The following is a 10,351-nucleotide window of genomic DNA, read 5'->3' on the forward strand; positions in this document are numbered from 1 at the left end:
CAGTATGTGACAATAAAAATGATCTAACACACTAGAGGTGTCGAAACTTCACCTGTCGCTTCTCATTTGCAGGATACTGACACAACATTGGAGCATGATTATTTTCACTCTTGGCACTTGAATTATTTCATACGTGGAGGGGCATAATTTAAAAAAACGTCTAAGTCCCCTTTTAGCCTAAGTCAGTAGATGCTGAAGTTGGCAGCAGGGAAATGTCCATTCTCAAAAAAAACATCCAAATTGAGGGTTTTGGGGTTTTTTTTTTAGAATGGCCTACCTGCACGTTCAGCAATCTACTGACCCAGACTGCCACTACGTCTATCGCTATACCACATTCCCGATCAAAAAATCACCCAAGCCCCAAACACCCAAACCCAGACCTTTTAGGCGAAGGAGGGGCCAGTATTTCGCCTAAAAGCTGGATTCTGTAACTGGTGTCTGTCAAAAACACCTGTTACAGAATCCCCCCCCCCCCCATCGATCGCAGCAGGAGAGATGCCTAATCTCTCCTGCTGCAATTGCAATCCCCCCCCCCCCAAACTGCTGCGAACCACGGCAGGAGAGATGCCCAATCTCTCCTGTCGGCATCCCCCCCAACTAATCTCTCCTGCCGAACGCGCACCCCCCTCAAATACTGGCAGGAGGGATCCCAAGCCCTCCTTCCAGCACCCCAACCCTACGGTGACTACTGGCAGGAGGGATCCTAAGCCCTGCCGGAAGGCGTACCCCAACACCCCTGAACCGACAGGAGGGAGCCCAAGCCCTCCTGCTGAGACACACCCCACCCTACGAACACCCCCTTAAACCGGCAGGAGGCAGCCCAAGCCCTCCTTCCAGAAGGCAGGAGACCTCTGTGACACTTTCTCCATTGGTAAGTAACAGGTCCAGTATTGCTGATCCCTTGATGGGTCCAACACCAGTTGCCTGAGACGTGCTCCTTTCATAGAGTTTAATAGCCTCCTGCCGGAAGCAGAGGAAAGTGTGTCCCAATCCACATCAGGCATGTTGAAGTCACCTAACAATACTATGTCCCCACGCAAGGTGATATTCTCTATATCTCCGATTAATTCCATATCCAGGTCATCCTGTTGTCTTGGGGCTCTGTATATTACGCCAAGATACAGGCATTTGTCCTTCCCTCTGGCCAAATTAACCCAAAGGGATTCCCCAATCGCAGATATCCAGTACACTGGGGAATCCCTTTGGGTTAATTTGGCCAGAGGGAAGGACAAATGCCTATATCTTGGCGTGATCAGTGGAGTGCCCCAGGGCTCGGTCTTGGGCCCGATCCTATTCAACATCTTTATAAGAGACTTGGCAGAAGGGCTCCGAGGTAAAATAACATTATTCGCCGATGACGCCAAACTAAGCAATGTAGTGGGCAAAAGCACAACGGACAAAAATTCAATGCCCGACAACATGATGCACGACCTACTCCTACTGGAGCGCTGGTCTAGGACCTGGCAACTCAGCTTCAATGCCAAAAAATGCAAAGTTATTCACCTGGGCAGCCAAAATCCATGCAAACTTATACCCTTAATGGCGAGATCCTAACAAGAACGGTAGTAGAACGAGACTTAGGGGTGATCGTCAGTGAAGACATGAAGGCTGCCAATCAAGTGGAGCAAGCTTCATCCAAGGCAAGACAAATCATAGATTGCATACGCAGGGGTTTCGTCAGCCGTAAGCCTGAAATCATTATGCCATTGTATAGATCCATGGTGAGGCCCCACCTGGAATACTGTGTGCAATTCTGGAGGCCGCATTATCGCAAGGATGTGCTGAGACTGGAGTCGGTCCAGAGAATGGCTACCCGGATGGTCTCGGGACTCAAGGATCTCCCATACGAAGAACGGCTAAATAAATTACAGCTATACTCGCTCGAGGAGCGCAGAGAGAGGGGAGACATGATCGAGACGTTCAAGTATCTCACAGGCCGCATCGAGGCGGAGGAAGATATCTTCTTTTTCAAGGGTCCCACGGCAACAAGAGGGCATCCGTGGAAAATCAGGGGCGGGAAACTGTGCGGTGACACCAGGAAATTCTTTTTCACTGAAAGGGTGGTTGATCGCTGGAATAGTCTTCCACTTCAGGTGATTGAGGCCAGCAGCGTGCCTGATTTTAAGGCCAAATGGGATTGACACTTGGGATCTATTCACAGAGTAAAGGTAGGAGAGGGTCATTAGGGTGGGCAGACTAGATGGGCCGTGGCCCTTTTCTGCCGTCTATTTCTATGTTTCTAAGGCATACCCACACCCTCCACCCAGGAGGAATCCCAGGCGCTCCTGCCCATGCCACACCCCTATGCAACCCCCCGATCGCCCCCCAAACCTCCAATTGCCCCCATGAACAGTCTCCCACTACCCAGGCCACCATAACCCGACATCCCCAACCCCTGACACTCCCCCAACATACCTTAACGTTGGCTGGCCGGATGGGTTCCAAGCCCGGATGGACGGCAAGCCCGCCATCCTCGGAATGGTGGGCCTAGGGCCTAAGGCCCTTCCTATGGGTGGGACCTTAGGCAAGTTTCAAGTTTAGTTGAACTAATGAAAAACCCTGCTCCCTGGTTCAACGATGACCTCCGATCCCAAAAGAGAGCTCTGAGACAAGCAGAGAGGAAATGGGTCAAACAATAAAAAGAGAACTACAAAGCACACTGGAGAAAATTATCAAACACCTACAAAGCTGCCATTCTGGAAGCAAAGAAAGCTCATTACACACACTTAATCTAATCTAATCTAATCTAATCTAATACTTGGTTTTATATACCGAGACTTCAATCTAAGACTCGGTTTCCAATAGTTAGATTAAGCTGAAAGAAACATATTAATTGGATCTTAAAAGGGTTAATTACCAAAGTGTTTGGCAAACAAAATAGTTTTCAAAGCCTTACGAAAGGAAGAAAGGGAGCCGAAGCGTCTCAGGAAAAGTGGAAGATCATTCCAAAGTTGTGTGAACTTAAAGGACAAAGAGAGGCCAAACTTCTTGGTTCTTTTGATACCTTTACTGGATGAGCAGGAAAGCTTAAGTTGTTGATCTCTTCTAGCAAAATAGAATCTATAAAGATTCCAAGATAAAAGAACTAAAGGAATGAAAACACCAAGAATTTTAGAAACAACACAGGCGCACGTGAACTGGACTCTAAGATACACAGGGAGCCAGTGGAGATAGAAGAACAAGACTAGACTAGACTACTGCAACTTCCTATTCAATGGCATCGCTGCATGAGATCTAAAATGCCTCCAAAAAGTCCAGAACTCAGCAATTCGACTCCTATACAACCTCAGCTACCATGACCCCATTAATCCAGCGCACTATGCAGCTCACTGGTTACCAGTCAAAAAGCGATGCATCTACAAAGCCCTGGTCATGACACACAAGAGATTCTACAAAAAAAACCCAGCCTACATAGCATCCAAGCTATGCCTATACACCCCTAAACGCCCCCTCTGCTCCAAAGCAGAACAAAGACTCAGCATTCCCGCAGGGAGATCCCTCCGAATGAGTACGGCGTACAAAAGATCCTACAGCCATTTCCTACCTCAGCTATGGAACCGACTACCCACACAGATCAGGTCACTAGACTCACTAATGACCTTCCGCAGAGCAGTAAAGGCCTTACTCTTCCACCAATTGGGCCTTTAAAAACTGCTTCCTCAATATACTTCTCCTAGTACTCTTCGCTATGACCAATCTGGTCTCTAGAATAAGCTCTGTTATTGTCTACTGTAACCTATTTGTTGTCATGACTAGTCTGTTTTCAAACGATTGTGAATGTCTACTTGTAACCCGTTCTGAGCTTCTGGGAGAACAGGATAGAAATTGAAATAAATAAATAAATTTAAAATTTCTTATACCGCCCAATCAAGCCTTCTAGGCGGTGTACAAAAACACCAAAACAACGTGCCAAATAAAATACAATTTAAACAGAAACAGATCAGGGAAAATGACAATTTTTAAAGACATTGACGAATGGGAACTAAAGGAAAGAAGGGTTAGAACTACAATTGATAAAGAGAAAGAGAACACACAAGGGAAAGAATAACAAAGGGAGGGGGAACTGAAAGTGAAAGCCCTAGGCCTGCCAATCCGAGGATGGCGGGTCTGCTGGCTGGCCAAGCTTGGGACCCATCTGGCTGGCCAACGTTAAGGTAAGTTGGAGGGTTAGGGGGCCCAGGTCGTGGGGGGCCATTTGGGGGCTCGGGGGTCATTCGAGGGTTAGGGGGCGATCAGGGGGGTCACAGAGGGGTGCGCCATGGGTTCCCTCCTGCTGGTTTGTGGGGGTGTTCGGGGGTGGTGTGCACCTCGGCAGGAGGGCTTGGGCTCTCTCCTGCTGGTTATAGGGGGGGTTGGGGTTCGCCTTCCGGCAGGAGGGCTTAGGATCCCTCCTGCCGGTAGTCATGGTAGGGTTGGGGGTGCCGGCAGGAGGGCTTGAGATCCCTCCTGACGATATTCAAGGAGGGGTGTGCCTTCGGCAGAAGAGATTGGGCATCTCTCCTGCCGCGGTTCATGGCAGTTCGGGGGGGATCACAATTGCAGCAGGAGAGATTAGGCATCTCTCCTGTGATCGTTGGGGTGGGAGGTGGGCAGGTTGCCGTGGCTGCTGGGCTGATCATGGCAACCGCATTCAGCTCAGCGGCCCTACCTGTTTTGACTTGGTCTAAGTCAAAACATATAAGTTCCAACTCGGCCATCTCCCTAGATTTTTGGTTATACTTGCAGTACGACTAAGTCTAGGTCGGCCCACTTCCCACCCACCTCCTTCGCCCTTTCCCTTCCTCTAAAAATGCCTCTTTTCGCTCTAGGTGTTCAGAAGCAGGGTAAAGGCCTAAGCTGGTTTTAGATAAACCAACTTTGATTATTGGTACTTGGATGATCTGTCTTTTTGATCATCCAAGTACCGATTTAGGCCACTTTTTGAACGGTTTTTTTATTTTTTTATTATGAGCCCCATAGTCATATAAGTAAACTGCCAAGAGTGGTACAAAAAAGTCTCTTGTTTAGACCTCTATGGCATTTGTGGAAGGACTTGCTATCTTTTTGGAATCAGGATGTCATTTGTCCAGCATCAGCCTAAGTTCCCACTAGACCCACTCTTGCCCAATATAACATCTCAACAGGCATGTTGTGTTTCCATCCACTTTCCATTTAGACATCCCCTGTGTCTCACCCATGCATATTTGAATTCATTCACCATTTTTTACTCTACCACTTCTCTTGCAAGGGCTTTCCTGGAATATACTGCCCTCTCTGTGAAAATGTATTTCCTGGCATTACTCCCTGCAACCTCCATTCATGTCCTTTAGTTCTACTGCCCCTATGTCTCATGAAGAGGTTTGTTTGAATATCACCTCTCTCCTTTTTTCTAGGGTATACCTATTCAAGTCCTCTAGTCTCTTCTCATATACCTGAACTGAACTCTTTCTTAGGAGATCAGATTCCACAGGTGACCCTTGAGGGGAGGAATGCTAGCCTATTGCCTAACTCTCAGTAAGCCTGGTTCTAAGAGAGAGGTTGTAGAGGCTCAGCATTAAAGGCTCTTGGGTCGAAAGCTGAAATCCAGATCCTCCAGGGTTGCATTTTCAGAAATGCTCCCAGTTCGACGCGCAGGACCCAAGAGGCAGGTAGAGCTCCAAAGTCTCAATGCATGGTTGAGACGATGGTGCTGGGATGAGGGTTTTTGATTTGTTAGGAACTGGGCAACCTTCTGGGAAAGGGGGAGCTTGTTCCAAAAGGACGGACTCCACCTTAACCGGGTTGGAACCAGGCTGCTGGTGGTAATGTTTAAGAAGGAGATAGAGCAGCTTTTAAACTGAGATGTGGGGGAAAGCCCGTCACCCTGTAGCGGATGGTTCGGTGTGAGGTATCCTTGGAGGATACTATTGAAACAGGATATTTAGGGAGCCCTGGTAGAGAGGTTCCAATAATGGTGAAAGAAAGCCAGGAGGGTTAAAGCGGAAGGCAGAGTAAAAGACTCAAATTTTCCCTGTCTTCTCAGCAGTCTGTAGTTTCAAGGAAAAAACACAATTTGAAGTGTCTGAATGCAAATGCTAGAAGCCTCAAAAATAAAATAGGAGAGTTAGAGTATATAGCACTGAATGAAGAGATAGATATAATAGGCATCTCAGAGACCTGGTGGAAGGAGGACAATCAATGGGACACTGTGTCACCTGGGTACAAATTATATCGCAATGAATAGAGTACATCAAATTGGAGGGGGGGGGGTTGTGCTATAAGTCAAAGAGGGAATTGAATCAAATAAAATAAACATTCTGCATGGCATAGATAGCAGTGTGCAATCCTTATGGATTGAAATTCCATGTGTGAAGGGAAGGAATATAAAGGTTGGGTTATACTACTGTCCCCTGGGACAAAATGAGTAGACAGATGAAGAAATGTTTTCAGAGATTAGGAAAGCTGGAGAATTGGGCAACAGTATAATTATGGGTGATTTTAATTATAATATATAAAGCAAAATTATATGCTAGACACACAGTTCAGACAAACAGAATTATAAGGACTCCATATATAACAGTCCCAAATAAGAGGAGCACCCAAACACAAAATATTGGAGGAATAGGACCTCAGTTAGAAGGGCTTCATGGGTCCTCAAAAAAATTCCAATAGGGTGCTACAACTCTGGTCAACGTTGTAAAGTCCAATCCTAGCTGACTGAAAAGTTACAAAAAAAACGTGCTATCAACCAAAAACTTCCAGGCACCGGCACAAATTGTATCAAAGATAAAAAAGATACTTAGCTGCACGGTCAAACATCATCTATATTCATGCTGTGCTGTAATTCTTCTTCAACTCCGTGTGGCATGTCCTCTCCATAACCCAACAGAGAATCCCAGTTTCGCTATTGATAGCTGTGTCAGGGATAAAGATGAAAACACAAGCCAGTGCTGCTGCGAGCATATAGACCCGCACAAATTTCACAAAGGAAAATGGCGCCCCAACATTGACTGGTTAAATGTTACATCGGGGAGTGCTTGGGAGATAAAATTCCTAGATGTCATAAATGACTGCTTCTTGGAGCAACTGGTCCAGAAACCGACAAGAGAATATAAGAATTGCCGCTGCTGGGTCAGACCAGTGGTCTATCGTGCCCAGCAGTCCATTCATGAAGCGGCCCCCAGGTCAAAGACCAGTGCTCTAAATGAGTCCAGCCTCATCTGCGTACGTTCCAATATAGCAGGAGCTTGTCCAACTTTGTCTTGAATTCCAGGAGGGTGTTTTCCCCTATAACAGCCTCCGGAAGAGCGTTCCAGTTTTCTACCACTCTCTGGGTGAAGAAGAACTTCCTTACGTTTGTACAGAAACTATCCCTTTTCAACTTTATAGAGGGCCCTCTCGTTCTCCCTACCTTGGAAAGGGTGAAAATCTGTCTTTTTCTGCTAAGTCTATTCCCTTCAGTATTTTAAATGTTTCGATCATGTCCCCTCTCAGTCTCTTCTTTTCAAGGGTGAAGAGGCCCAGTTTCTCCAATCTCTCACTGTACGGCAACTCCTCCAACCTCTTAACCATTTTAGTCGCTCTTCTCTGGACCCTTTCGAGTAGTACTGTGTCCTTCTTCATGTATGGTGACTAGTGCTGGACACAGTACTCCAGGTGAGGGCGCACCATGGCTCAGTACAGCGGCATGATAACCTTCTCCGATCTGTTCGTGATCTCCTTCTTAATCATTCCTAGCATTCTGTTTGCCCTTTTTGCCACCGCCGTGCATTACGCGGATGGCTTCATCAACTTGTCGATCAGAACTCCCAAGTCTCTTTCCTGGGAGGTCTCTCCAAGTACCGCCCCGGACATCCTGTATTCGTGCATGAGATTTTTGTTACCGACATGCATCACTTTATACTTATCCACGTTGAACCTCATTTGCCATGTCGATGCCCATTCTTAAGCTTGATTATGTCGCATTGCAGATCTTCGCAATCTCCCTGTGTTATCACTAATCTGGATAACTTCGTATCGTCCGTAAATTTAATCACCTCACTCGTTGTACCAATGTCCAGATTGTTTATAAAGATGTTGAAGACCATGGGTCCAAGCACCAAGATTTGCGGCACCCTACTAGTGACGCTCTTCCAGTCCGAGTATTGTCCCTTTACCCCCACTCTCTGTTTCCTATCCGCCAGCCAGTTTTTAATCCAAGTGAGTATTTCATCCTCAATTCCATGACTCGCAATTTTCCGAAGTAGTCGTTCATGTGAAACCTTGTCGAACGCCTTCTGAAAATCCAGATATACAATGTCGACCGGGTCGCCCTTGTCTATCTGCCTGTTTACTCCCTTGAAGAAGTGCAACAAGTTCGTCAAACAAGATCTGCCTTTGCTGAAATCGTGTTGGCTGGTCCTCATCAGACTGTGTCCGTCAAGGTGATCAATGATGCGGTCCTTTATCAGCGCCTCTACCATCTTTCCCAGTACTGAAGTCTGACTCACCAGTCTGTAGTTTCCCAGATCTTCCCTCAAACCTTTTTTGAAAATCAGTGTAACATTCGCCACCTTCCAGTCTTCCAAAATCTTTCCTGATTTGATCGAGATTGTCTATTAATTGAAGCAGTTCAGCTATAGTCCCTTTCAGTTCCTTTATGACCCTCAGATGGATGCCATCTGGTCCCGGGGATTTATTCCTCTTAAGTCTATTGATCATACCTCTTCTAGACTGACCGTCAACCCTGTCAATTTCCCGTCTTCGTTTCCAGCATATAGCCTGATGGGTTAACATAAGAACATAAGAAGTACCTCTGCTGGGTCAGACCAGAGGTCCATTGTGCCCAGGAGTCCGCTTGTGTGGCGGCCCAACAGGTCCAGGACCAGTGTAGTATACTCCTCTATCCCCTGTGTAGTATACCCCTCTATCCCCTTTCCGGTATGCTGTGTATATCCTCTTCGATAAATACAGATGCAAAAAAATGTGTTCAGTTTGTCGGCGATGGCTTTGTCCTCCTTTAGCACTCCCTTTATTCCATGGTCATCCAACGGTCCCACCACTTCCTTCGTGGGCCGTTTCCCCTTAATATATCAAAAGAACGGCTTGAAGTTTTTTGCCTCTTTGGCTATTTTTTCCTCGTAGTTTTTTTTGGCCCCTTTTACCGTCTTATGGCATCTGCGTTAATGTTGTTGTGTTTTTTCCAGTTTTCATCCATTCTTGACATTTTCCATTCCTTAAACAAAGTTTTCTTGTCTCTTATCGCTTCCTTCACCTCTACAGTAAGCCACGCCAGTTCCTTGTTCTTTATTGGATCCCTTGTTGATACGCGGTATATATAGATTTTGCGCCTCGGTGACTGTGCCCTTAAAAAGGGACCAAGCTTGCTCTAGCGTTTTTACAGTGCTTATCCTCTTCTTAATCTTCTTCCCCACCATGAGTCTCATCTCTTCGTAATTCCCTTTAAAGAAGTTCAGTGGCCGTCATTCTGGATCGATGTTTCGCCCCTGCATCCAGGTCGAAGCGGATCATGTTGTGATCGCTGTTTCCCACCATCACTTCTACTTCTACACCTTGTGCCGGTCCTCGCAGTCCATTTAGAATTAAGTCCAGAATTGTAATTCCTCTTGTATTTTCCTGAGAAAATTAAAGAGTCATGGGATAGGTGGCAAAATTCAGTTGTGGATTAAGAATTGGTTATTGGATAGAAAACAGATGGTAGGGTAAAATGGTCATTTTTCTCAATGGAGGAGAGAATACAGTGGAGTGCCGCAGGGGTCTGTACTGGGACTGGTGCTCTTGAACTTATTTGTAAATAATTTGGAAATTGGAACAACGATTGAGATGATTAAATTTGCAGATGACACTAAACTGTTCAAAGTTGTTAAAATGCATGCAGGAAGACATTAGGAAATTGGAAGACTGGGCATCCAAGTGGCAGATGAAATTTAATGTAGACAAATGCAAAGTGATGCACATTGGGAAGAATAATCCGAATCACAGTTACCGGATGCTAGTGTCCACCTTGCGGGTTAGTGCCCAAGAAAGGGATCTGGGTGTCCTCGTAGACAATACGATGAAACCTTCCACCCAATGTGTGGTGGTGGCCAAAAAAACAAACAGGAAGGTAGGAATGATTAAAAAAGGGATGGTTAACAAGGGTCCTGGGAATGATCCTAGACTCCTGATTGATGATGGGGCCTCAGATTAACAGTTAGGTCAGGCACATTTATGTTTTCTTCTTGACCATTACAGAATTATTGTTCAGTTCTCAATTTGTCATTAATTGAGTATTGTAGTTCTCTTTATTTGGGTATTTCTGCTAAATTTGTATCAGCGATTCATTTTATTCAGAATACAGCAGCTAGATTAATTTATTACAAATATAAGTTTGACTGTATTTCTACATTGTTTA

The sequence above is a fragment of the Geotrypetes seraphini genome, chromosome 3, assembly GCF_902459505.1.
Source record: "Geotrypetes seraphini chromosome 3, aGeoSer1.1, whole genome shotgun sequence".
NCBI lineage: Eukaryota > Metazoa > Chordata > Amphibia > Gymnophiona > Dermophiidae > Geotrypetes > Geotrypetes seraphini.